This window comes from Chiloscyllium plagiosum, chromosome 17, assembly GCF_004010195.1.
Source record: "Chiloscyllium plagiosum isolate BGI_BamShark_2017 chromosome 17, ASM401019v2, whole genome shotgun sequence".
Taxonomy (NCBI): domain Eukaryota; kingdom Metazoa; phylum Chordata; class Chondrichthyes; order Orectolobiformes; family Hemiscylliidae; genus Chiloscyllium; species Chiloscyllium plagiosum.
In genome coordinates this window covers 55,942,643-55,970,625 of record NC_057726.1, presented here as the reverse complement: position 1 = coordinate 55,970,625, position 27,983 = coordinate 55,942,643, and the positions used below count along the sequence as shown (strand labels likewise).

At 39.2% G+C, this 27,983-nt stretch overlaps 1 protein-coding gene across 1 annotated transcript in view; it reads left to right on the top strand.

Moving 5' to 3' along the window:
* Positions 1–27,983, top strand: part of nup93 (nucleoporin 93) — a 120,627-nt gene that overhangs the window by 45,330 nt on the left and 47,314 nt on the right. The gene's annotated exons all lie outside the window — the stretch shown is intronic.

The window sequence follows — 27,983 nt, the reverse complement described above, 5'->3', positions numbered from 1 at the left end:
TTAACCCAACTGTGGAGCTCTTTGAGGAAGTGGTATCTGTTGTGGATAAAGGGGAACTAATTGATGTACATAGGTTTACAAAAGGAATTTGATAAGGTGCCACAACAGTTATTGTGGGAAATAAAAGTTCAAAATTGGCTAACTGACAGGAAGTAGATTAGGCACATGAATGAATCTGGTTGATGGTATGCTGCAGAGATCAGTGCCTGGCCCTCAACTCTACAATTTACACGGGACTTGAATAATAGGGTCAATGGTATTGTTGCAAAATTTGCTGATAACACAAACATAGGTAGAAAAGTAAGCTACAAAAGAATATAGTTATGTGAGGTGAATGAGCAAACATGTGGCAAATGGAGTATAATGTGGGAAAATGTGAAATTTGCTATTTTGGTAGAGAACATAAAGAAGCATCATTGAATGGTGAGAGATTGCAGTTCTCTTTCACTTTGAAGGAGGGGGAGAGAAAGAAGAGGTTGTTACTAATGAAGAGTTGAACAGGTTCAGCTTGTATCTGATAAAGTTTAGACAAGTGAGAGATGACTTGATTGAAGCATGTAAGATCCTGAGGAGACTTCAAGGTGGATGTGGAAAGGATGCTGCACATAGAAGACATGAGTACCAATATACTGATTCTATCCCATAGTTGGACTGACTTTTTTGTGTGGATTACATGCTTCAGGAGGTCATCATAATAGATTGTATTACAACTAGATTTAAAAGCCAACATAAAAATAGCACTTTAACTAAAGTCATTGCAGTTGAAACTTTTGACAGAGTTCAGAATGACAGTTGTGGAAATGTATGAGTTGAGCACAAGGGGAGCCAGATGCTTGATTGGGAGAACCATTTCAAACTTTGCAAGCAAACTGCAAAAATTATTGGAAAAGATTGAGATTATAATTGAGAAAGGCACTGATTAATCTAATCACAGACTCTAAATGCCAACTTATTAAGGGATAGTTAAGTCTGACTAATTTTGAGTTTTGGGAAAGGTAACGAAAGTTAATAGTGCGTTTGATGTTATCTATATGGATTTTAGTCTCACATTTGTTAAGACATGTGGAGGTGCTGATGTTGGACTGGGGTGGACAAAGTTTAAAAAAAATCACACAACACCAGGTTATAGTCCAACAGGTTTATTTAGAAGCACTAGTTAAATCACACAACACCAGGTTATAGTCCAACAGGTTTATTTAGAAGCACTAGTTTTCCAAGTACTGCTCCTTCATCAGGGAGCTAGTGAACAGGATCATAGGACACACAATTTACAGTAAAAGATCAAAGTGTCATACAACTGATGCGATGTATTGAACAATACTAGGTGGCTGTTAAGTCTTTAATCACTTAGAATGGGTTGTGGGTTTTGATGCATTAATATGTAAATCTCAGAACTACTTTCAAGTCACATTCCCAAGATAACATTCAGGTTTTAAAAAAAAGTGACAGCTCAGCTAATACAATACATCAAAGGTGTGAGATTAGAGTCTTTCTGTATTCCAACCTTGAGTCAGACTGGTTCTATTTCCAAAACGGCAATTTATAAAATGTCACATGGACTGACAGTGTATTTTGTTCAAAAAGCACAATCTGCAAATACAAATTCACCCATAGACTTGTGTGCACATGTGTGTGAGTCTGTGTGAGTCTGTGTGAGTCTGTGTGAGTCTGTGTGAGTCTGTGTGAGTCTGTGTGAGTCTGTGTGAGTCTGTGTGAGTCTGTGTGAGTCTGTGTGAGAGTCTGTGAGAGTCTGTGAGAGTGACGGAGTGTGTCTGTGGTGTAGTGGGATCACTTGAAGTGTGACATGAGCACAAGATCTCAGTTGAGGCTATCCTCATGGGTACAGAACCTGGTTATCAGCCTCTGCTTGGCAAATCTGCGTTGTTACGTATCCTGAGGTCAGCCTTGGAGGGCAGTTACCTGAAGATCCTCCAAGGCGGACTTCCAGTGCCTGTCTCCAGGGGGAATCATCATGGTTTCTCACTGTGGCACGTCAGAACTGGTGATCGATCAGTTGGGCATCATATCCTGTTCCTACGAGGCGTCCTTCAGCACCTTCAGGTGTCCGTCACGTTCCTCCTAATCTGAACAGGTCCTGTGTATGCCTAGGGCTTGTCTGTTGGGAATGGCTGTTTTAATATGTTTTGGGTGGAAGCTCGAAGAGAAGCATGTTGAGCTTATCAGTGAGCTTGCAGTAGACTGAGGTACTGAGGTGCCCATCCTTGTTGAAGATGCGCATGTCCAAGAATGAGACTGATTTTAAAGAGTAGTCCATGGTAAGTCTGATAGTGGGATGAAACTTATTGATATTACTGTGTAGCTGTTTCAGTGATTCCTCGTCACGGGTCCAGAGGAAGAAAATGCCATCACTATATCTGGTGTATAGTGTTTGTTGGAGGTCCTGTGCAGTAAAGCAGTCTTGTTCGAACTTGTGCATGAAAATGTTGGCATATTGGGGTGCACATTCCCTGTGGCTGTTCATGTATCTGGATGAAGAACTGGTTGTCAAAAGTGAAGGTGTTGTGGTCGAGGATGAAGCAGGTGAGTTGTAGGATGGTGCCTGGAGACTGACAGTTGTTGGTATTGAGTGCGGAGGTTGTTGCCATGATGCTGTTGTCGTGGGGGATGCTGGTGTGGAGGAATGTTCCTGGTTCACCTGCTCCGTGGGTACTGTGTATCTGTAAGAAATATGTAGAGTTGCGACAGGAGCTGGATTTCAAGATACCCTTGACATAGCCAAAGAGATTCTTAAGAAGGGCCCCATTGCCTGATACGATGGATGCCCAGGTGTGGTGGCTTTGTGTATCTTTGGAAGGCAGTAGAAGTCCCCTACGCAAGATGTACGTGGGATGAGAGTGGTAGGGTACTCGAGGACTGGGTCAAACGTCTTCATTGCTAAACATCTGTTTAGTTCACGGGTGTGTTCTTTGGTTTGGTCTGTAGTGTTCCTGGTTGTTCAGTTGTTGGTACACTTGCAGTAGTCAGTTCCAATCTAAATTACAATAGCTCCTCCTTTGTCTGCTGGTTTGATGACAATGTTGCAATTGGTTGCATTGTGACCGGGTGATGTTTTGCCCTATGTTGTGGGTGTGGCTGATGAATCGGGCATATACACATTTCCTGATGGTCTGAGCATACGTGTCAAACCCAGGGCAGCGGCTCTCCCAAGGGGTCCAAATCGACCACTACTTTGGTCGCTCCACTACGGATCTCTCTGACGACTGTTCTGGTTTGTCAGTTGTCTCATTGGGCTCGCTGCTGACATCTTGGAAGAACTCCCAGAATCTCATTCGTGTGAAGAATTCCTCAGTGTCTAGCACAAGACCAAAGGGGTCCACATTGGTGGTGGGACAGAATTGAGCCCTCGGCTGAGAACTTTAATCTCTTCTGGTTGAAGGGTGTGGTCCGATTAAGTGAACGATCGATTTCCCCGTGGTGGTACAATTTTTCAACTGTGGTGCCAGGGAGGCTTGGCTACTGCTGGTGGTGATGCCAAGTTGCTTGTTCTTGGTGTGAATGTAGGTGGTGCAGTTCTGTTACCTTGTCTGCTTGGCAGTGTCTCGTAACTGTGCTGCTGTATCTTGAGTGCAAGCTGAGAGTATGGACTGTATCTCGATTTCACGGTTATGATGCCTGCTGTAGAGTTGTTGTGCAAGATGATTGAGGAGTTTCCAGGATGTGTGACAACAAAGTCTCTCAGCTAGTTTGTGTTGTAGGTCGACATGAATGTGTTCGTGATCTGTCGTCCTTTTAGGATCTTTCCTACTTTCTTGCATTTCTGCAGAAACTTGGTGTCCATGGTTTGTGCGAAGATTTGTAGCTCGGGTGCTCATTGTTGTGGTTCTGTTCGCCGAGCTGGAAGTTTTTGTTGCAAACGTTTCATCCCCTGGCTAGGCGACATCATCAGTGCTTGGGAGCCTCCTGCGAAGCGCTTCTTTGATGTTTCCTCCGGTGTTTATAGTGGTCTGTCCCTGCCGCTTCCGGTTGTCAGTTTCAGCTGTCCGCTGTAGTGGTTGGTATATTGGGTCCAGGTCAATGTGTTTGTTGATGGAGTTTGTTGATGAATGCCATGCCTCTAGAGGTATGGCATTCATCCACAAACTCCATCAACAAACACATCGACCTGGACCCAATATACCAACCACTACAGCGGACAGCTGAAACTGACAACCGGAAGCGGCAGGGACAGACCACTATAAACACCGGAGGAAACATCAAAGAAGCGCTTCACAGGAGGCTCCCAAGCACTGATGTCGCCTAGCCAGGGGACGAAACGTTTGCAACAAAAAATTCCAGCTCGGCGAACAGAACCACAACAACTTGGTGTCCATGTCGATATGTATGACCTTCTTGCTGGTGTCGATGGTAGCCATGATATGAAGTTTTAAAATTAAATAACACCTGGTTATAGTCCAACAGATTTATTTGGGAGTACAAGCTTTTGGAGCACATTATTTGTATGATACTTTGCATCAGTTGTATGACACTTTGGTCTTTTTACTATAAATTCTGTGCCCTATGATACTGCCCCACTAGTTACTTGAAGAAGGAGAAGTGCTCTGAAAGCTTGTATTTCCAAATAGACCTGTTGGACTATACTTTGATAAGACATGGCCGAGCATTCCTTATGGTGAAAACCCATGGAATCCCAGACAATGACAAACGTCTGCTTGCTATTTAAGGATCTGTGACATTCAATCGCAGTTTCATTGAGTTGGGAGAATTTTGGAAGTATATAGTTTAGTTCTGGAGATATTTAATTTCAATAAATATGAGTTGAATAGCCTCATATAATGAAAAATTTACTGTTGGGCAGCTTGGGTGGTCCTCATCTTAAAAATATTGTCATTCGTATATTTAAAACATAGCATTGTTACTCTTTGATATAATACAGTGATTCTAATGGAGAATTGTGCTTGGAACAGCAATATTGTTTGAGCAACTGCATGTGCACCATTTTTAAAATGATCAGTTGCTGAAAAGCTGCAATTGAGATTTTCAGGCTGCAGTTTTTTCTTCCATATTTCCGAGGGACCAATAAACCAATGATCAAAGCCTTGAGTTTGTGCTGAGAGTTTGTTTTTAAAACAAAGACAGTCAGTTATGTTCAGCAACAGAGGTTGTGATATCTGTTTTTTTCTGGAAGTCCTTGGAAACATAGCTATTTGAACTGGTTTCCATGACTCTGGAGGAATTTGTATTAACAGTTGGAGGCAATGCCATGTGAAGTGGTGAGTCATTTTCACTTTTCCTGTGTACATTGTTGTACAACAGTGCTGATGTTATAAGATTAATTTATACCGGAGATGCAAGTGCTTCATGTAATGCACAATTACTTTTTTATAAAAGGCTTCTTTTTGAGGTTTATGTGTGAAGCCACTTCCGTCCCACTGCAATGATATCAACCACTGATAAGGAAAACTGAGGCGTCCTGAATTCAGCACAGCCACAGTGGAGATCAAACTAAAGATGCTAATCAGATCCACACCAGCTATCCAGCCAACTGAGTCACCGAACCTTTTTGAGTTTGTGTGGCAACATGTAAGCTGGTGCTATGCATTGTGATGGTAGAAGTTCCAATTTCTTTCTGTCACATGGCTGACCAGGAATCTCTCCCACCTTTTCACCAGCATTGCTGTGTATTGGAAGATTTAAAAAGTTGCTGTTAGGCTGCATAATGAATACACCTTACTTAGCTCTGAAAATCTGAAATCTGGTGATGAAACTTGGATAGAGATGTTATCTAATACCTTTATTTATTCATGCAAACTGGTAATTGCAGAAAGGGAAAATTGAAATTGGGATAAAATTTTCTAATCTTTGTGTGTCAGCACAAATATAGTTTGTTCAGAGTTGATTCAGTTTATTTATTGCTGTTAGGTTATAATTGGTGGCATCATGTGAATGGACTTACAGTTTTGTGTTTTTTACATATATGATACAAATGCTTGAAACTTAAATAATTTCAAATACTTTATTTTGCGCATCCATAAAGGAAAATAACATGCAGAGTTTTCTGCAAGTGAGATGCTTTTCAAAGAACTGGTAAATAATTGTAGCTGCAGGACTATACCATAACAAGCTTCAGATGAAGCAGATCCCAAATGTATTCTTTGCTCTGTTAACCAAGGCAACATTGGAGTGGTATAATTGGCCTCATTTTCTATGATTTGCAGATGTTAAGGTTGAAGAAGGCTTTTTACCCCTTCTTGCAACTGTACAATGATGGCTGAAGGAAATATAATTATGCAGTTATCAAACAAGGATGAGATCATATTTGACTGTGGTAATCTCTTTTCTCATGGTTGAATAGCTGAGCTGAATTTTTAAATTCTGGAAGCACAGCAGCTGACACCTTTTAGAGGGAGCAAACAAGTTTGACATCACTTCACGTGAATCTTTGATCATTGGACTGGCAATCATACACTGCTGGTCTTCACTCTCCAATGTTTCTCTCTTATTTTCTCTTTGGTTGTTGGATTTTATTCCACTTATTAGCACTTCTTTCCATTTCAAAACTTCCCTGTCACACTCACCAGTCCCTGCAAAATTGGCTCAACTGTTTTTGTTTTATCCCTGTGTCCCACAAGTTATATTTTTCCTATTGTTTAATATTATTACTGCAGTGACATGACTAACTTATTTTCCTCTTGTGCATTTTGCCTGGGATATTTCATTCTGCTTTTTTAATTTGTCCTTTCTTTTTGTCCAACAATGGTTTGTCATTCCAAGAAAAGGTTTCACTTGAACTGTGAACTTTGTCTTTTGGTTTCATTGATATTGTACTCTGGCCTGAGCCACAAGGGGTAGGTTAAGGACAGGAAAAGAAATCTTAGAGGAAACAATAGCAGGGAGACTCTGGTTTTCTTCCACCACAAACGAAACTATTTGGAAATACGAAGGATTGCTTCCAAAAATGACTTAAGATTATTGAAACTAAATAATACAACATAGATTCTTACTGTGAACCAAATGTATCCAGGTGAGTGTTTACTTTGTCACTTATTCCCCTCCCAGTATTGTTCATCTTTCCACAACCAGATGGAGAACAAGGTAGGATCAACTTTGATTTGATTAGATTAGATTAGATTCCCTACAGTGTGGAAACAGGCTTTTCGGCCCAACCAGTACACACCGACCCTCCGAAGAGTAACCCACCCAGACCCATTTCCATCTGACTAATGCACCTAGCATTATGGGCAATTTAGCATGGCTAATTCACCTGACCTACACATCTTTGGAATGTGGGAGGAAACCGGAGTACCCGGAGGAAACCCATGCAGACACTTCTGGTGCTGTTGCTAATCTCATCGCAAGGATGAGCAAAGAAAGAATCTATTAGAAGTTTATTCTGTTTTTAATATCTATTTATACATTATGAAAATAACATGGGATATAATGACAATGCAGTTGTCTTTCCATACAGTGGCACTATTTTATGTGGACATTGATGGTTTATAATATTTATACACTAACACATTGGAGTGCAGTAAAACTAGAATTCCTGCGACTGGTTCACCATATAATTCTCTTCCTTGTATCGTCATCCTAAAGGCAGCATTGTGACAAGTGTTAATGGGATTAATAATGAGCAAGATATGTGCACTCTTAAAATGGCTTTTTCTTGTCCCTCTTTGATATCAAAGATAACAGGTGTATTTTGGCACAAACATTTGTGTTTCTTTGAAAACCACAGACTGATATTATATTTCCAATTGCTGTTTGAAATATGCTTCTTTTCAAAATGACAGATTGTGACTGAATTTTGATTTATTATAAAGAAACAAGTATGCACAAAATGGGAATATTTAGCATATTTACCATTTCATTTTCTAGTTACCTTTCAATTGCAGAAGAGGCACATTTTTTTTTTTCAGCTTACATCTTTAATTCCGCTTCCTTTTTTTCACTGCAGGCGCAATCAGTGGACCTTGCTGTTTTCATGTACGAGGTGCCAGAATATAAATATTTTGAATAGTTCTGAAGTGCATGATAGTGTGCTTTGGAGACCCAAAAATTAGAGCTTCACTATGATGTCTGATTATGACAATTTTTAATTTAGCGAGCCTGCATAGGCTGCAGAAGCGTTCTTTGCATTGCGCATTCAAAGCGGCTTGAACATTCAGAGCAGCTTGCTGAGTTTATGACTCTTGACAGATGAATCACTTGCATTTCCAGGAAGGTGGCCATGAATCATGTGAGTGCTATGTGGTCCCTGTGTGGCTGATCTCCTTGTTTATTTGGCTGTTGCAATGGTGTGACCAGTGGCGTCATTAGCATTGCAAATTGCTGGCTGTGTCTCAGCTGTTGAGGTGCATTTCAAAAATTATCTTCAGTTCTGCCAGACCAGAATGATTCGATGAGTAATTTTTATGATCCTCATTTGAAACTTGTAAATGAGATTGAATTTCTTAACTAGGTTACTGTTGTCAAGTCCTTTTATAAATAAAAGATTCTAAGCAGTCACAATGATGTCCTAGTGAGTATATGGTGTGTGCTGCTTGAATTGATGCTGTTTTTCTAATAGAGATGTACTTCTGGCTCCCACTGGCTCTGTTATTGAAATTGCAGTTTGCATAAATGGTACCAATTTTGTTGGGTCCAGCTAACCCCTTCAAAAACTGTGAAAGGTCTATACATCGTCAAAAGCAAAAAGAACTCCAAATTCTGGTTGGGAGAGCTACAGCTGCTCAGTTAGTGAACATTGATATTCTGCTAATTAAAAACTGAAAGAACTATAGACACTGTGATTCAGATATTCTGCTAATTTGCTTGCTGATCTGGCATCATTGGAAGCTTGGTGATGATTACTGCACACTCTCTGTATTGTAAATGTATCTCATTGCTGTTAGCAGATAGTTGCCACCTTCATAGGTGGCAAAATGCAGATGTTCAATTTGACCATTTGCCATATTTATTCATCTGAAAGTCAATCCTGTAGAAGTTGATCCCATGGTTTTTGACTTAAACCACTGTCATTTTTCATTAAATTAGGGTGATCATCTATATGCAGTATATCAGGGATAAGAATGCAGAACCAAAGAATAATCCTAGAGATATTAATGATTTCATTGCAAATGAATGAAAATGAAACTCGTAAGTAAAAACCTAAAGCATTAGTACATTTTTTATTTGTTCAAATTATTAAACTTATTGCTAATGCTTATTTAATATGATTTTTAAAAAGAAAACTTTTTTGAATTGCAACTCTCCCTTTTAGGCCCGAATCAAATTTGCACACCGTCCTTTCAAACCATTGCACATATGAAAGATAGCCCCAAGACATTTGGCCTAAAAAAATGATCTTAACAAATCTTTTACTCAAGTATGTATGCTATAATTGTCACGAGTTTCATAAATCTTAGTGTTCAAGTAAGTCACATGAAAACCACAGCAGGTCAGGCAGTATCCGAGGAGCAGGAGAGTCTACATTTCGGGCATAAGCCCTTCGTTCCTGATGAAAGGCTTGTGTCCGAAACGTCGACTCTCTTCCTCGGATGCTGCTATTCTTTTTGACTGACTCTCCAGCATCTGCGGTCCTCAGTTTCTCTCATAAATTTCAGTGGTTTCGCTATTTAATAACCAGTATTTCTGCAGCTAAACTGATGTCAAGTATACTTCTGGTACTTTTAAAGATGTCATGGATTAGTTTTTATTAAATGTTTTTGTTGCCAGGCACTAAAAGTCTGTGTCCCCCATGGTGGAGTCCTGGCATTGACATTGTAAAGTGTACTGTTCTGACAGTTTTGGTTTTTGTTTTGAGAAACATTACATTTTCTCACCAGTTATTAGCATGACGACCAGCCTTAAACTACAGGGCCACTGTTTTAACACTATTAATTCCATGCAAATCTGAGAAGGTAAGAGCCAAAACTTGTTGAGACATTGCACATGTAGTAGAGAATTATACATGTATGCAAGGCAGGTGATTTGCCTTTTGGAAAAAAAATGTGCAAAGTTAAGTGCAAAATTGCCCTAATTCAAAAGATGTGGTTCAGTTTGCTTAAGTTGTTGTGCTGAGCATTGGAAACCCCTTCTATAAGTTTTACATTTTTGTAGAATTTGGTGTGGAAGTAGTGATCTTGAGATGGCTTTAAGACAACAAATGGTTCTTCAAAGTTGATTCTGAAACCCAAGTGCACAACATGTAAATATGCATCAGATCTGCCCAGGAAGCAAAAATATATGTTCAAGTGTGTGTCCATTGGTGTTTTTTTTAAAAAAAAAGTATGGCATTTCATGCTAGCCCCATATTTTGCTTTGCACCCTGGGAATGCTCAGCATGTGTCTAATAATTTTCTTTGCAGTCTCCATCAAACATGTTAAATGGGGCTGTGGTGGGGGAGAAAATCCAGCATCTGGGTTAGCGAGGGAGAGTTTTGGGTGACAGCAAAGTTATTTGGTAAAGCAAGATTTCAGAAAACTGCAGTTTCATGTTTTTGTCTGGAACATGAGCCGATGTGAATGTTGTCCCATGCAATTTCAAACTTACATCTAACCTAGTGCTTTAAGATAAATACAAAAGATCAAAAAAGTATAAAATGTCACATATATGAATCATATATTTTTAGAACTTCAATAGAATTCTTGGAGCTGCCAGAAGAAAACTTACCCTTTTGAACCAATGTGTGATCTAATGACAACTCCTCCTCCCCTTCTCTTCCTCCAACCTCCCAATCTCCACTATCTTTGATAAAAGTTGGTGATTGAGTTTTATGAACTGTTAGTTACCATCTATCACTTGGTATGTAACCGTTTTTAACCTTTGGCTTTCCCGACATTTTGGAGCTGCTGATGTGGAGAATTGTTAACTTAGGTCTCCAACACAAATTAAATCTCTTGGGGTAATTAACCAAACTGAGACATCTGTTTCAAAAACCGAAACTTTATAAGGATTACAAGCATGACATTTTTTTAATTCTATGAATGGCGCATATCAGTATCACGGTCATCAAAATGTTAATATTATGCATACAAATAACAAGATTAAATTTTGTTTGTCAAAATATTGTCAGTGAAAAGGGACACTTGTTAAAAGAAATTTGAGAGCTTAAAAATGTTTCAGCAATTTAATCATGAGAGACTGGGTAGTGGTGCAGCTAAACTCAAAAGGTCCACCAATTTCTGAAGAATTTGGAGATTCATATGATCAACATTGAGAAATATTTTGTATTCATTGATATAAAGGAATAATTTAATTCTAGTAATTTTATATTTTAGGTTTGCTCTGTAGAATAATCTTCCTAACAGAATCTGTGTTTCAAGCTTTATATGATTCCCAATTTCATACTTTTGTGAGCACCTATCCCTTTTTTAGTTCGTTTGTTTCATTCTCTGGAGTCTAGGATTTCTAATTAACATTTTAAATCATATACTTCAAATCCTGCCTCACACAAAACAAATACATCGCTTGCCAACCCCCACCAAATCCCAAGCAATATTTTGCAAGTTGGCCTGGATGAATGTTCGTGGAACATTTTAGAGCTACTTCATGGGCACACTGAAAATCTACGGTAAGGTGTTATTATTTCTGGTTTATTAGTTATAATTAAATCAAAAATCTCTAACTGGATCCTTGACTTCCTGACCCACAGACAGCAATCAGTAAGAATAGGCAATAGCACCTACTCCACCATAGTCCTCAATACTGGTACCTTGCAAGTCTGCACACTCAACCCCCTACTATACTCCTTGTACATGCACGACTATGTGACCAAATTCCTCCCCAACTCCATTTACAAGTTTGCTGATGATGCCACCATTGTAGGTCAGATCTCAAACAATGATAAGTTGGAATACAGCAAAGAGAGTGTTTCCTGGCATAGTGCAAAGATGACAATCTCTCCAATGTCAGCAAAATGAAGGAGCTGATCATTGACTTCAGGAAGCAGAGTGGAGAGCGTGCACCTGTCTGCATCACTGGTGTTGAGGTGGAGATAGTTGACAGTGTCAAGTTCCTGGGAGTGCTGATCACTAACAACCTGTTCTGGTCTACCCACACCGATGTAATGGTCAAGGCGGCATGACAATATCTTTGCTTCCTCAGGAGGCTAAGAAAATTTGGCATGCCAATAAGGACTCTTACCAATTTTTACAGGTGCACCACAGCGTAGTTTGACAGTTGTTGTTCCCAAGACCACAAGAAACTACAGAGTGGTAATACAGCCCAGTCCATCACACAAACCAGCCTTTCATCCGTTGACTCCATCTCTACTTCCCACTGCCTCAGGAAAGCAGCTAACACTGTATTCTGCACTGTATTCTGCTATCCTGATGCACTTTGTGTGGTACAATCTGCCTGCATAGCACACAAAACAGCACTCTTTTCACAGTACGTTGGTACATGTGACAGCAAACAATCAATCATCTTCCTCACTGGCTGCTTTAAGAAACTATCTTTACTGTTTTTTATAAACCTATTCCCTTCTAGCTGTACTTTTTTGCTCAATCTAACTGTAGTTTAAAATTTCCCAAATATTGGGGTCTCTTGTTTTCCTCTCCTTTAGGATCCTGCACCTCTAAGTCTAATATATAATTTGTTATTTAAGATGGCAACTTTTATGCAATCTGTTGAATTTGAATTTGAGTATTTTTGCTTTTGCGATTTTAAAAAGATCACAACCACTTGCTCCTAATAGTAAAGATTCTCTAGAATATGTTTCTGAGTTGGCTCTTATTTTTCCACCTTTATCCTGAGATTTCTCTGGCCCCATTTTTGAGAATTTTCTTTAAGCTGTTAGTTGTTTCATGTCTTCCTCCAAATGTACTACCTGTAATTTCTCTCCATTTGAATCACGCCTGTCATCCATCTTCATGTCTCAGAGTCTATTTGGCCCGAGATTGACACCTTCAGTTCAGCAAGCATCTTCATTTGTTATCACTATACCTATTGATGTGATTCTTACCTGCAGGTTGATTCTGTTTCATTATTTCTTAGGGTCACTGACACTGTACCATAAGAGCACCTATCTCTGAGCCAGAAGGCCTGAGTTCAAATCCCACCTGTTCCACAGGTGTCTCATGACGCAGCTGAACAAGTTGATTTTAAAAAAATCTATATCCTATTCAATTCTGTTATCTCAAACCAAATGTGTGTTTAGTGTGATTTTTGAGGCAAACTTCTATGAAGATTTTGCAATTTGAAAGCTGTCCACTTGTCTAAATCTTTGCCTTTTGTTTCTTTGTCACTTCTTTTCATGTCACTGCATTTTCTTTAATACTTCTATAATTTTTGTAACCAACCGCCTTAGTGATATCTTGACATCTGTCATCTTAAATCTATCTACCCTCCCTTTAAGTTCATCAAGATTGACCTTTGTTTTACAAATGCATGCTGACTACAGCTAGTAATCCTCACGATACATTCTACATAATTGACTTTCAAAGTTTGCCAATAACAGGAAAGCATTAATGATCAAAAGGAAATATTTACACTACTTATACCTGGTTTTAAAAACCAATACAGTATAGTTCAAAGGATCTTGGCCTATTGTTGAACAGGACTAATAATTGTTTCAGAAATAAGGTATGGAAATGCTTCTTCTAATATATGGAATCAAAACGAAAATGCTATTACACAGTATTTTGCAGTATAGTGATCTTGATCGGAGAGCATAATCTTAAATCTAAGATAATGCCTCTTGAGTGAATAATTTTTCTGTGCTATCATTCAAGGTTATTTTAAATGCATTTTGATGATCTCTTACTCCCTAAGTATTTAGCTTAATATAGGGGAGGGGCATTTCAACTGAGTGCAACTCTTAAGCCCTGAATTGTTTATTTATTAATAGGTTGGTGCATTATGAAAATCTGCAGTTCTAATATCCAGATAAGTGCACTGTCAGCAACCTGTCAAGTTACTGGACTCAGTATTCCTTGGTATACTGCAATAAACTCTGCTGGGCAAGAGTTAAATGATACTGCTGAGATCACAAAATAATTGATCCACCTTGCTATTTTGTTTGGCTAGGTTGCGTTTTCATTATCCAGATTAAAGTGGTGCTGGAAAAGCACAGCAGGTCAGGCAGCATCCAAGGAGCAGGAAAATCGACATTTAGGACAAAAGCCTTTCATCAGGAAGGTTAATCAGGAAGTTCATCAGGTTCTTGATGAAGGGCTTTTGCCCGAAATGTCAATTTTCCTGCTCCTTGGATGCTGCCTGACCTGCTGTGCTTTTCCAGCACCACTCTAATCTAAACTCTGATCTCCAGCATCTGCAGTTCTCACTTTTGCCCAGTGGGTTTTCATTATACCCAAACATGTGACTTGATTGTTTTCCATTCCCATGGTGGCAAAGTCACCTTTTAAAGTGCACAAGTCTTAATCAACAATTTAAGCGTCTGTTCTCCCAAGTTCAGTAAATTGCAATCAATAATCAGTTGCTAGGTCAATGCAAGTTGAATGTCTCTACATAACTAATACTGACTTAGCCAGAATATGATCTGAGGTGATGCTTCTACTCTTGCACAAGTCAGTGACTATGCTGACTAAAAATATGTGCCATTGCGCAAATTTTAAAATTAGCATTTTATTGCCTTGTTATGTTAATTAATTCTTGATGCTTATTGTGTAGATGCCACTGCAGTCAATTTTTTTCCCAATTAGCTCATCTCTCAACATTTCAGTCAGCTGGATAGTAGGTGCCTGAATTTGGTATGTTTGCCTGTATAGGCCCAAGTTGATCATGGTAACATTGCAGATAAAGCATTTTTTATTGAATCTTAAGTGGGTGGAGAAAACCAAATAATAAGCAATGCCTGTCCCTTTAGCTTTAAAATCTGTGGTGTTGTATCCCCTTTGGATATGGCTTAATTTTGGAATTGGAAAGTTTTGTTTTTATCATGACCAAGTGAGGAGGGATGAATCAGCTCTCCTCTTAACCTCTTCAGTCAGTTGTAACAAATATTAAAATAAAAGTAGCCAACAGCTATACCACACTTCAGTTAAAATGTTATACTAGTCAAAATTAAAGTACCCGTTGCAAGGTTTTCTTGAGTGAAAGAAAGAGGAATTTTAATACTTAGTAACATGGCAAAAAATAAATGTAACATCAGACTTTTGGAGGCATAAAGTTTTAAAGAGCGGAGTATCTATTACAGTAGAAAGATGGAAAAAATGCAGTTTTAAAGGTTCTTGGAGCACTTGAGTTATTGCGTTTAAACCTGAGAACCTGGCTGTTTAATAGATGTCTCGTAGCCTCAGCAATATTGAAAATTGTAGAATCCTTGAGTTGTTAGTGAATAGATGTTTCTTTTTCTTTCTATCACCAATGCTGGCATTCAAGATCTTGAGGAGGAAATGGGGCAAGAAGTCAGTCTTTTGATTCTTTACGTATCAATTTTTAAAAATCACTTCTGCCCAAAAGCTGGCTTTGTGAAATGCAGTTCGCTGGCATATTCCCACACCTGGTATCATTACTTTTTCAAGTTGAATAATCCACAGATGACTTGTACCCTACAATGTGAAACTTCCAGGAAAATGTAAATTTTTAAATTCACTCCTGGCACATGGGTATCATGAGCTGGCCAGCATTTAATGACTGTCCCTTGAGAAGGCAGTGAACTGCTGCAGTCCACACTATGGAAGTAGAAATCAAAAAGAGATGAGGATTTCTTCACTTCTGACAGAGTTTCCGTGCCTTTTGATAAAATTTAATTTTGGCTTGGACTGTCATTGATCATTGTTTATCTTTAATTTCATGAGCTTGGCTCAACCTGGTCAAGGCACCACAGTGGCCATCCTAAGACCATGTTTCAGAAACTGATGAAATATGGACCAGTTCGGTCCATGCTGATCTCTGATATTAAAATCAGATGACGCAAGTGGACGAATGATGTCAATAAAATCAAACTCAATTATATTTGTGTGAACCGGAATTAAGTTTATAAATCAGTTGGTGGTAGACTTGCACCCATACTACTTTATTCAGGCACACTGTAGTAACAAGTCCCACGTTTATTTTATCTCAAACTCTCATGCTTGCTTTCTTCATCTCCTGCCTTTTCTGTTACCTGCTTGTGGCAATAATACCTTGCATATTTAGTGCATGTAATTGAGAAAGACATTAAGTGTTTCAAATGTCAGAAGAAAAAGGTGCTGAACCAAAAGGCAAAAGGTTAAGTCACATGACCACAAGATCAGTCAAAGGGCTAGCTTTAGGAATCTCCAAAAGGGATGGTCTCTGAGAAAGCTCTGAAAACAACAATGGATCAGCCCACTGAAGTCTCGGCTATCTGTGATGGAGCAAAGGAGGAGATGGGCTATAAGGCAGCCAGGGGTGCCAAGAAGGACACGTTTCAGGCTGTGGTGCTGGAGGAGATTATAATAATGGGAGCAATGAAGGCAAGAAGAGATTTCAACTCACAGGTTTTAAATTGAATTGGTGTAGATCTGAGACAAACTAGTGATGGAATTTTTGAATGGTTGGAACTCATCTAAATTGGTGATTGGCAAACCTGCCAGGAAAAGCATGAAAATTGTCAAACTCTAAGATGTGAAAGCAGATTTGAGTGGTGGATGGTCTGAGGTGGAAGTTGGGGACGGAGATGTTATGGAGGAGGAAGAAGTTTTTTTTGTGATTGAAAGAATGATGCTGGAAACTTAGTTTGGGGGTTGACTGGTGTTGCAAATATGCACACAGATTAAAACATTGATCATGAGATGATGTAGTTAGCAAGCATGCTATCAACTACATCATCAGGGATGGCACCTGGGTTCAATTCCTGCCTTGGGTAACTGGCTGTTGTGGAGTTTGCACATTTCCTCCGGGTACTCCGGTTTCCTCCCACCATCCAAAGATGTGCAGGTCAGGTGAATTGGCCATGCTAAATTACCCATAGTGTTAGGTGGCTTAGTCAGGAATAAACATAGGGTTGAGGTCTGAGTGGGTTACTCTTCAGGGAGGCGGTGTGGACTTGTTGGGCCAAAGGGTCTGTTTCCATTCTGGAGGAAATCTAATCTAATCAACTACATCCTTTGTACTGGGATTTAAGAAGAACTGTAGGCTGGTACTTATGCAATTTTTGAATGAACAATCTGGTTGTACGGTGTCCTTGGAGGTGTCAAGAGCACTGTTTGGAGACATGAAGCTGTGCTGCCAGTGAAAGGTGAACCTTGCCTCTGAGGATGTAAATGAGCAAGAAAAGGATTCCAGATCCCCCTCATGCACAGTAGTTTGCTCATTTTTATTTTGTAGTTATTAATTTCTTCAGTAGCTCTGTTCAGTGACATGTAATTTAATTGTCCTTGCTATGTAGGAATTTGTAATTTTGAATATGCATTCACCCTTCTCTTTTTGTTTTTCCTGATTTGTTTTTGAATGCTGTTTCCTTCTTCTAAAGAAGGGTATGAAATGGAAATGTAGCCCCACACCTTTATCAATGCTGGCTGAATTATTGTGTTCCTCCAGCCTTTGCTATGTGCTTTCTTTTGGGTCAGTTTGCAGTGACTTTTTTTATTGCAATGAACTTCACTTCTCATGAAAGGTCTATGCCTGAAATTTTGATTAATCCTTTTCTTTACAGATGCAGACAGACGGGCTCTGTACTTGCCCTAGTTTAAAGTTTCAGTTTGCTTTTGATTTCCAAAAAAGCACTCCCCATTGCGCTGGTATGACATTTTACAATTTTGACAATAACTATTTAGTAATCTTTGAGTGAAGTTGATGGAGCAAAACAAGTCTGGTCGACAATACAGAGTAAGGTTTGAGCCTGCAATAGCTGATTTCACATGGCAGAGGGGATCAGTTTAGAATGGTGACATGGTCAGCATAGACATGGTGGGCCAAAGTGCCTGTACCTCTGCTGAAGTGTTCTCGTTTGTTTATGTTCTATGAAATCCTTACAGCTGAGGGACGCAGGATTTTATTTCCACTAGACTGCGCTGGATTGAAATCTGGTTCACAGAGGTTACAGGACAATATTTTAAATAGCAGTGTTGTTACAATTACCTATGAGACCTATTATTTTGAGATAAACTAGTCATAACTATTGCTGAATCATCTGAAATTATTTCAAATTAGCCAGCGTAATGAATTAATTATTCTGTTTGTGTTAACATTGAATTGATTTTAAATCTAAGGTAGTGTTGTCAATATTATGTTTCCCCCCCCCTCCCCCACCACCACCACCGACGCACCCATCCAAGAATAAAGTATTTAAAAGTTTGATGAGGAAGTTTCTTTTGTGACTGTTGTACAATTCAAGTATGGATTCTAGCCATCAAGCAATATATTTGTATTCACAGCAAACAATTGTGCTCTTTTTCTTTGGGTTTTGATAAACTGGAAGTTTTCAGAAATGGAAAATCCAATATTAGTTTCACTTAGTCTTAGGATTAGACTTAGTCAACATTGACTCTTCATAAGCAGGATGCAGTTCCAATTTTGGACACTGATATGCACAGAATCTGCAAGGTTACATTCTGTTGAAGACTCTCAAGCTGCACCTTTTCACAACAGTTTCTGACAGAACTGTTCTTTTAAGAAGCTTTAAAACCATTGTCGATCCAATTTCTCCTAAATTTTTGATGCAGAAAATGTTTGCCACTACTCCAGAGTACATTGGGCTCTGAGCACTTGTAGATTTGTATTCATTTTCCTTCTTCATGTTAGAATAAAAAAAAATTATGAAGGCAGGGTATTTTGAAGGTGGTTGTGGTTTGAACATTTTGATCATCTCGCCTTTTGAAGTGATTAGTTTTGTCCCATCCTTATTGCAATTAATCATGCCTAAGAAGGCACTCAGTAAAAGCCAATGTGTTACTTTACGAGGTGCATGTAAGGTCCAGCCACACTCATATTTTCTCCGCCATCTTCAGAATCCTCTCATTGAGCTTGGGACACAACCTTCAGTTGATCCTTTTTGAAGCCAAACGTATATGGTTTAGGCGAGCTGGAACCAGAGCAAAATACATCTTGTTCTTTACCAAAGGGTGAAAAATAAAATTTCGAATTACTCACTGAGTCATCTTTAATAAACTTCAATTACTATCTGTAATTTATCTCTCTTACTGCCTGTTTCTTCCTTTCAATCTTACTTGTCTGTGTGGTCCTTTCTTTTTTTTTCCAGGAGTTATATGATTTAATGTAATTTCCTTATCCATTCTCTACAAACCCACAATTCACAATTTGTTCAGTGGGAGAAAGTTAGTGCCCATTCACCCTGTCATAGATACGGCACTACCCATGCAGTGTAAAGTCAAATTTTCTTATTTGTTCACACTATGTGGGTATTGCTGGCAAGGCAAGTATTTATCACCCACCTTATTTAATAGTCAACCGCATTACTGAGAGTCTGGAGTTCACATGTAGACCCAACCAGGATAAGGTTGGCCGAATTCTCTCCTAAAGATGAACCTAAATATTCAAGTGATTGCCTATTAGGCTAGCTTTTAGTTCTATTTAATTTTATTGAATTAAAATTCCCAATATTTGCCATGGTGGCATTCAAACCTTTGTCCCCACCACAGTCGCCAGTGGCTCTAGATTATTAGTCTAGTGACATTGCCATTCCACTGCCTTCCCAATGCACGTCATCATTGGTTGATTAGCTAGTATTGTCATTGTAGTTCATCACAGCAGTTGTTTGTGGTTGCCATATTAAGCACCAGCTTTATAGTGCTTGAATTCTGGAACTTACATTATACTGGTAGATGCTCAAGATGAAAACCCACAAATGTAAGACTGTTGAGTGCTAGTTGGAAATTGGTAGACATTCACCTGAAAACAACAATGCTTACATCTGCAAAGTGAAAATTAAATTTCATTTCAGTTTCAATCGAAGTCCCTCTGTTCCGGTCATTATTAATATGTCGTAGTGGGATGGGCTCAGCTATGGACAACTTGTTTCAGATCAAAGATCCTGTTTCAGAAATCTGTTCAAGTCCTGAAGCACAACCTGTATAGCTGCCTAGAAGACAGACCTCAATTATGGCAATGCCATTTCTGTTTCAAATAATCGTAGGATTGCATAATGGAATGCAACACAGGAAAAAGAATAGGTATAGACCTTTTGAGCCTGCTCAAGATGCCAAACAGCAAGATCATGGCTGATCTTTTATGTCAAATCCACTTTCCTGCACAATTCCTATCCCTCAATTCCTTTAACTAAAGGTCCACAGCCTGTTGTATAAAATTTCTCATAATCTCAGTCTTAAATGGCTGATCCCTTATTCTGAGCCTATAACCCAAAGACTTGGTTCTCAACCACCCAATTAGAGGAAATATTCTCCTCTTGTCTTTCCTTTTGAGCCCTTCAAGAACTTTATATATTCCAATGCAATCGCCTTCTAATATCTAGGGAGTATGTAGGTAGTTACTCACTTCCTCGTCATAAGATAATCCCTGCTGGTTGGAGTCTGACACAAAAGGAATCTGTTGTGGTTGTTGGAATTCAATCATCTCATTCATAGTACAATAGTGCAGGGGTTCCTTGGAAATGCTTAGGCCCAAACATTTTCAGCTGCTTCATTGGTAATCTCATACAGCAAGACCTGGGCAATAACCAAACTTGGACTAAAAAGTGGTATTTGTGATTCAAATACCAGGCAGTGGCCATTTTCAATGAGAGATTCTAACCATCAGTTCTTGATTTTCAATGGCATTAACATAGTGGGGGAATTCAGCAATCAACACCATGGGTATTGCCATTTACCAGAATCTGAACTGATGAGCTTATGTTCAAAACAACGACTCTCCTGCTCCTTGGATACTGCCTGACTGGCTGTGTTTTTCCAGCACCACACTTTTTGACTCTGAACTGAGCTAGCCATATAAAAAGTCTGGCTGCAAGAGCAGTTTAACACTCAGAATCCTGCAGTGAGTAACTTGCTGCCTGTCTTTTCCAAAGTCTGCCCACCATCCACAAGGCACAAATGAGGAGTCTGTTGGAATATTCTCCACTTGCCTGGGCAGCTCCGACAACGCTTAAAGCTCTGTGTGATCCAGGATAAAGCATTCCACTTAACTGACATCCTGTCAATCACATTGTGCATTCATTTCTTCCACCAGCAATGCACAGTAATAGAGGTGTGTTTCATCTACAAGATGCTCGTCGAGGCTCATTTGACAGCATCTTCCAAACCTTCCAACTGTATCGACTAGAAGGACAGGGGAAGCAGGTGCACGGAAGCACTTCAACTGCAAGGTCCTCTCCAAACCTCAAACCAGCCTGACTTGGAAATGTATTTCTGCTCCTCTTTGTTGTCAAATCAAGAGAGAATTAAGATTGAACAATAAATTCTGGTGGAGCAGGTATCATCCACATCCCATGAACAATGTATTAAAATAAGCATCTGCTCGAAGTCAGGACCTGCGGGACACCAAAATCATCACATTGGAAACAAAAGAATAGACTGCATTAACTACAGGGATATTTCACTCTTTATAGTATCATGTGGATGACCTTTTTTTAATGAGGGTTTTACTCAAAAGGCTCCCATTTACTTGCTACTGAAAAGTGGAGTCCAGTTTGTGTGATGTGGACATGATCATCTTCATATTTTGGCTACAAGAAAAATTGTAAGAAATCAGGTGTACCTCTCTTAAGATCCCACACAGGCATTCAACAGAGTTCACAGAAGGAGAGCTCTGCAAGATTTTGGCAAAGGTAGGCCAGCCAGCAAAGCTCCTCCTGTTTCATCCATTCCTTCCATGACGGCGTGTACATTGCCTCCATTTCTGACAGTTTAAAAGTGCTGAATAGAATGAAAAGGACTGTCTTGGCTCCTATTCTGTTCAGTATTATTCTCTGTGCTCCTGACCACTCCTTTCCTGGAGATATAGAAGGAATTTACTGATACACTAGGTCCATAATACTGGTGGAGATAGAGCTCTAGAATAATTAATAAGTTAACAGATGGGGTCAGAGTAAGGAAGCTTTAACTCCGGTTGCTTTGCAGGTAAATGATTGCATGCAGAATGGTTAATACGATTTCTGTTTTGCAGGTAATTGCCAAGGGGTCATGTTAAAATTGTGGCTATAGCACGCACCTGCTTCTTGGAAAGTAGGGTGGTTGTTAAATATTCACGGATATAAGATGTTCAAGAAAGAAAAGAGAATTAAAAGGGGGCGGGGGGTGTGGTGGCATTGACTAAGGAGATCATTACATTTCTGGAGAAAAGGTCACAAAATGATCATGGACAGATCTAATTCAGAGCAAAAAACAAACGGAAGTGCAATTAAATGGTTCGGGATAGTCTTATAAACCAGTAACTCTGAGAAGGTTGTAGAGGAACAAATCTACAAGGCAATTGCAGAGGTGCAAAAACTAGAGCAGTTATAATGAGGGACTTTGATTATCTGAGTGTAGACTCCAATAGTAGTAGCGTAAAGGGCAGGGAGGGGCAAGAGTTCCTAGAGTTTGTGCAGAGGACTTTTCCATAGCCGTATATTATTAGTTAAGTGAGAAAGGAAGCACTGCTCAACTTTTTCTTGGCAATGTAGTGGACCAAATAGACAAAATATTAGTGGGAGAATATTTAGGTGATAGTGATCACTCCGTCAGAAGGATTATGGTGACTATGGAAAAGGATAATGAGAAATCCAGAGTGCAAATAATTAATTGAAGGAAAATTCACTTTACTGGGGTAAGAATGGATCTGGGGGATGGAACAAATTCCAGTCGTAGGTTTGTGACGATATGCACCTTCAAGAGGGATTTGTTCTGTTCGGCTTCTCTTGATGAAGGGGTATTGTAACCCAGGTGCTGAGGTGCCTACTTCGTGGAAAGCAGAGTAAATTAGACAAAAAAGAATGAGTCAGTGGAATCAGGCTCAGGTAGGCCCAGGGTTTTAGCTATGCTTTCGGGTGTTGAAGTTAAGGTTTAGTTAACTGCAAACTACAGTTCTCTTTACTGCTGCAACAGTTTGCGTCCTCTCTCTGCTGCTAGATTCATGCTTTCTGATTTTCCTTTCTTCTGGACTGAAGACAATCACAAGTGAAGGAAATCTATTTTACTGAATTTGCCTCTGCTAAGAGTGTGTTTATGGGATGTAGCTATATTGGAACAGTTGATGAGTAGTTAAATCATATTTTAAGTATTTTGATAGAGTTAACGTTATGCTAATTTGTTTTGTCATTTAACTGTTGTGTAAGAATTAGTGTTTTGCTTCAAGTCTAGTAGCTTGACCAATCAAATCACAGCTGGAATGCAGCACCATACACTTGCCTTTAAATGAGCTACAAGTTAGGGTTATGCTATCTCCTATGTTTTGAGGGGGTTTGGTCTGGTTGAAGATGCGAGAGCTAAACAATGAGCCACCTGTATCTGGGTACAGTCAAGGAAAATCTCGTCAAAAGGGAAAGGTAGGACAAATAAATTCCCAGAGCTTTCCAAATGAGATAGAGATTTATGTTAAAGAAGAAAAAGTAAGCTTATAACAGATGTTGGCTGGAAAATACAATTGAGAATCAGGCTGAATATGAAATATTCCAAAGAGTTCTTGACATGTTAATTATCAAAGGTGGTAAAAAGACGATTTACACACCCAGGCAGAAGAGAGGGCTGACTGTGCATGTGTCTTTACCAAAGAGAACAAAAAACCATTGTGAAAGAGGTCATTATGAAAGAGATGGAAATTCAAGAAGGGTTAAAAGAGTTCAAAATTCATGATTTATTTGTCTATCTGTACTTAATGTTGACCAGGCACTGGTACAGGTTGAGCTGTCTCACGCTGAGGAAAGTGAAAATGGAAATTGTGGAGTCACTGGCAATGTTTCAGTCTCCCTTTTGACTTATAGGGTGGTGTTAGATGACTGAAGAGACAGGGGCTAGGAGAAGAGCAAACACTGGGACTCAGTATCAGCTGCTACACTAGTGGAGACGAGATCGATGGAGGTGGAGCAAGAATATTTCGGGCAGCTGCTGCTGCAGCAATGGCAGTTCCTCGTGTTCATTGCGGCCATGTCTGCAAAACCTTCAACATGTTCTTCCATATATTTCTGTGATTTTGGTTTTTATACAATAGTTCTTTCCAAAAACAAACCATCTGATTCCAGGTTTAGTGCAAGTCTTTGCTCATGCTCATTAATTTTAAAGGTATAGAAGTCTTTTGCTGAAACTCCAGTGTTGCACTGCTGTACACCTTACTCTGGTCTGCCTAATCAACAAGATGGCGGTTGTTGTTTAGATATGAGTTTTGACTTTATATGGCGTCTTCAGCCATTTGCAAACAGCAGTCTCCTCTTGACCGAATTTTAAAAACAGCAAGGGAAATAGTAACTGGATATGGTGTGGTTGCTGATGTTTATAATGGGCTGCATCTCCAGAGTAGATTGCAAATGGGATGTCGGCCTTTTTTCTGTTTCTTAAGTAAACTACCTTAGATCACTTGGTATAATTGTGGGATTTATAATAGTGAAAAGACGTTCAGCAGGTCACACACAGAGTGGCTGCATCGACCTCGCCCTCGAGCCTTTAATAAACCACTAGGGATGAAAAAGCCTTTCTAATAGGGAAAGAGGCAGATGATGCATCGGAGATGGTGGAAAAAGCCGGAAGGATAGTATTACCCACAGTATATGGAGAAAATTGAGTTGGAGTGGTTGGGTTGGGTTGGGGGGTGGGGAGGATTTACATTAACACTAATAACTTAATAGTAGCCTCAAGCTGCTGCCAGGTCAGATTCATTAGTTGCTGATGTGGATGTGCAGACAAGCTCACTTTGAGCTGGAGCATGTAGTTGCTCGATTGCAGCATGACAAAAGTTGTTGTGTCATTGGCATTGAAGATAGAAACAGGAATAAACCGATGACAGTCAACTTTAGTATATTATACATACTTTCTTAAATTTAATAGGCTTCCTTTAATTTCAAAGAGATGCAGTGGTTTTTGAACGCATTCTCATGATCTTTGTCTTGCCTTCAAAGCTTTATTGAATTGAGCCTAAATACTTATTATTCAGTTTCCAAATGCTGTCAGACCTGAGTAGTAGAGAGGGCAAAGAAGGAACAAATTCTTGCCTCCTTGAAGCCAGACTTTTTTGAATTGGTTTCCCTTCAAGTAATTTGTTAGATTAGATTAGATTACTTACAGTGTGGAAACAGGCCCTTCGGCCCAACAAGTCCACACCGCCCCGCCGAAGCGCAACCCACCCATACCCCTACATGTACCCCTTGCCTAACACTACGGGCAATTTAACATGGCCAATTCACCTGACCTGCACATCTTTGGACTGTGGAAGGAAACCGGAGCACCCGGAGGAAACCCACGCAGACACGGGGAGAACGTGCAAACTCCACACAGTCAGTCGCCTGAGGCGGGAATTGTTGAGCCTAGCTTTTTTAATACATTATTTTAATGTCTCCTGCCTTGTGCTGGTCCATGTGTAATAGGAGTATGAAATTGCCCAGGTTAATCATTTCCGCACGCTTCTCTTTGCTAGGTTATAGGGTTGACAAGACAGCACAGAAACCCATATCACACTGTGCACCCACCTCCTTTAAACTCAGGATTGCTTCGGCTAGTTGTTAGAATGGAGGCCAGGGTTACTCTTCTCTTACAGACTGTAAAGTTAATACTAATCCTCATCACCATTGAAATTGTAACCTGGAAAGCAGCTTTACCAGAAACGTTTTACTCTTACTACTGACCTCTGAATCTGATTGGGATACTGATGAGGTTTTTTGCCATTTGAGATGAGGGGCCCCTGACCTCCATTATTAGTTTTTTTTGGATGCCCAGTGTCATTACTGAGTACTAATAGGTGAAGATTACTGAGGCTGTCCTAGAAAACTGCGGTGGACCATCTACTATGTTGGTGTGACAACTCTTGCACAACACCATCTCATGAAGAAGTGAAGAAGAACTATAGGCAATTTTCTGTGAGAAGATATATTTCATTAGAGTTGACGAGGTACAAATCACACTTTTTAAAGCTGAAGAAGCACTATGTTAGCTGGCATCACCCAGTCTCTTATGCGCCTCCATCTCTCCAATCAACCCACGCTATAAATGTTAGATTTGCTGGTTCCTATGCAGGTTCTAAAGTTGCATTTTTCTGGAGTTTGAGAATATAGAACGTTTCGGAATGGCATATGTTTAAAATTGAAGCTAATTTCAGCTTAACTTTTCTTTTGGGGATAAAACAGGCTTTCATATTTGTGAATATATTTCTGATGTATTGTGAATTCATAAACAGCTGAATGATACCCTAATATAAGTACTTGATTTTGAGATTGTACAGACTGAGAAGGTGGTATGATGTTAGAACAGTTGTAATTATTTGCAGAAATTCTGTTAGTCTAGTCTTCCAAATTGGCCTGTTGATTTGGATGAAAGGAATTTTTGTGTCTGTAGCAAAGCACAATGAGAACTGCATGCTCTGGCTGTTTGAGGATTAAATAGTGAAGCTGTATTTTAAACCAAGGGTTCAGATGACTTCATCAATTCTGAAAGCAAGTCCTATTCATTGGCAACTGAACCCTAATATTAAATTGGTGCCTAATGCTCCCAGAAACCAATCCTGTTGAGTTTTTACTCTGAATCTGTCTTTAGGAAAGTAAACCTATTATTCTGGCTTTGCTGCTGGTTTCATAGTTGAGAAACTGCTGACATTGCATAATAATTGCACAGCAAGATTCACAGTATAATTTAATAAATAAAATTAGTTTGGCTGTTGCAAATTAATGGAGAATGAGAAAGTATACACAAATTACAGGACATTTTTAAGTTGCACTAGTTTCTGGAAATCAAAATAGATTATTGTTAATACATTTCACACCAAAAAGAGAGTTGTATCATTTTCCACAAATTTTAAAAACATGACATTCACCTCGGAAGTAGTTCAGTGGTTAAAATAAATATTGTAAATTTCAACCTTAAAAAAAGACTTCTACCAGCTCTGTACAGTAGTTAGTTGCTTCATTTTGATTTCATTGAATGAGTGCAGCTGTCTGTAGAAGTTTCTGTAGCTCTCTGCAATTTGACAGTGCCATTGCATGATTTGTGTCAAATAACCTGACCTAATTTTGGTCATTTGAGACTAGCTCTTAATTTGCATCTTGACACTATAGCTTTGGATCCAGATGCAACCCTCCATTTGATATGTAAGACATTATTATTTACCTTTCCACAATACCATTATATAAAAATATTCCAGTAATGGGTAACTGGGAAAATTGCAGCTTTATTGGCTAAACCCGAACTGATTCAGCATAAATATCACATTTGACCTGAAAAACTCTTATTAGCATTTAATAGCCTGATTGACACTATTTAGGCTATTGACAACCTGCAATTTGACTGTACTCTGAGATCCTTTTGTTATACTAAGTAATGTGCATCTACACTAAATAAAACTACCGATTTAGTTTATATTTAATTTTGATTCATAATTTAAATGTTGACATAACTGTGTTTATCTTGAGGCATCTGGTGTAATAATGTACAGTCATCTATCATTGATGATAAAGGTTAATTTTTGCAATATCCGCAGTATTAGAAAGAATATCATTGCAGACCGAACGCAAGAATGTGCAGTTATTTTAATGTGGCGTGCCCTGCTGATTTATTTTTTAGCAAGGAATCACAATCAAGTTCTCATATGACAACATATTAATGTGCTCTGTATCATACTTGGGCAGTGACTATTAATTCTGCTGCGATTCTCGTCTGCACTTAGCAGTTAGAAACGACACTTTTGTGATATTGCTTGTTTAAATGGCGGAAGCTGGTAAGTCTTCCCACTGGATAAGGGAAGGGAGAAAACACTACATTTTCTCTCCGTGCTTCATGACATATGCTAATAAAGGACGCTAGCTTAAGAAAATAGCTTCACATCTGTGATTAAATTGCACAGCTCCCAGTGTTGCTTCATTTTTGCAGCCGCATTTACCTCATTAACAAAACATGACAGCTAAAAGGATTATTAGCCTGATTTCAAGGCAGGATGTCGGAAGTCATCAAAAATTCCCATTAACATAAATTGCAGTGGGCCAACGGAGGGAAAAAGCTTGAATCATCTTTCCATCTCCTCTTTCCCTCCC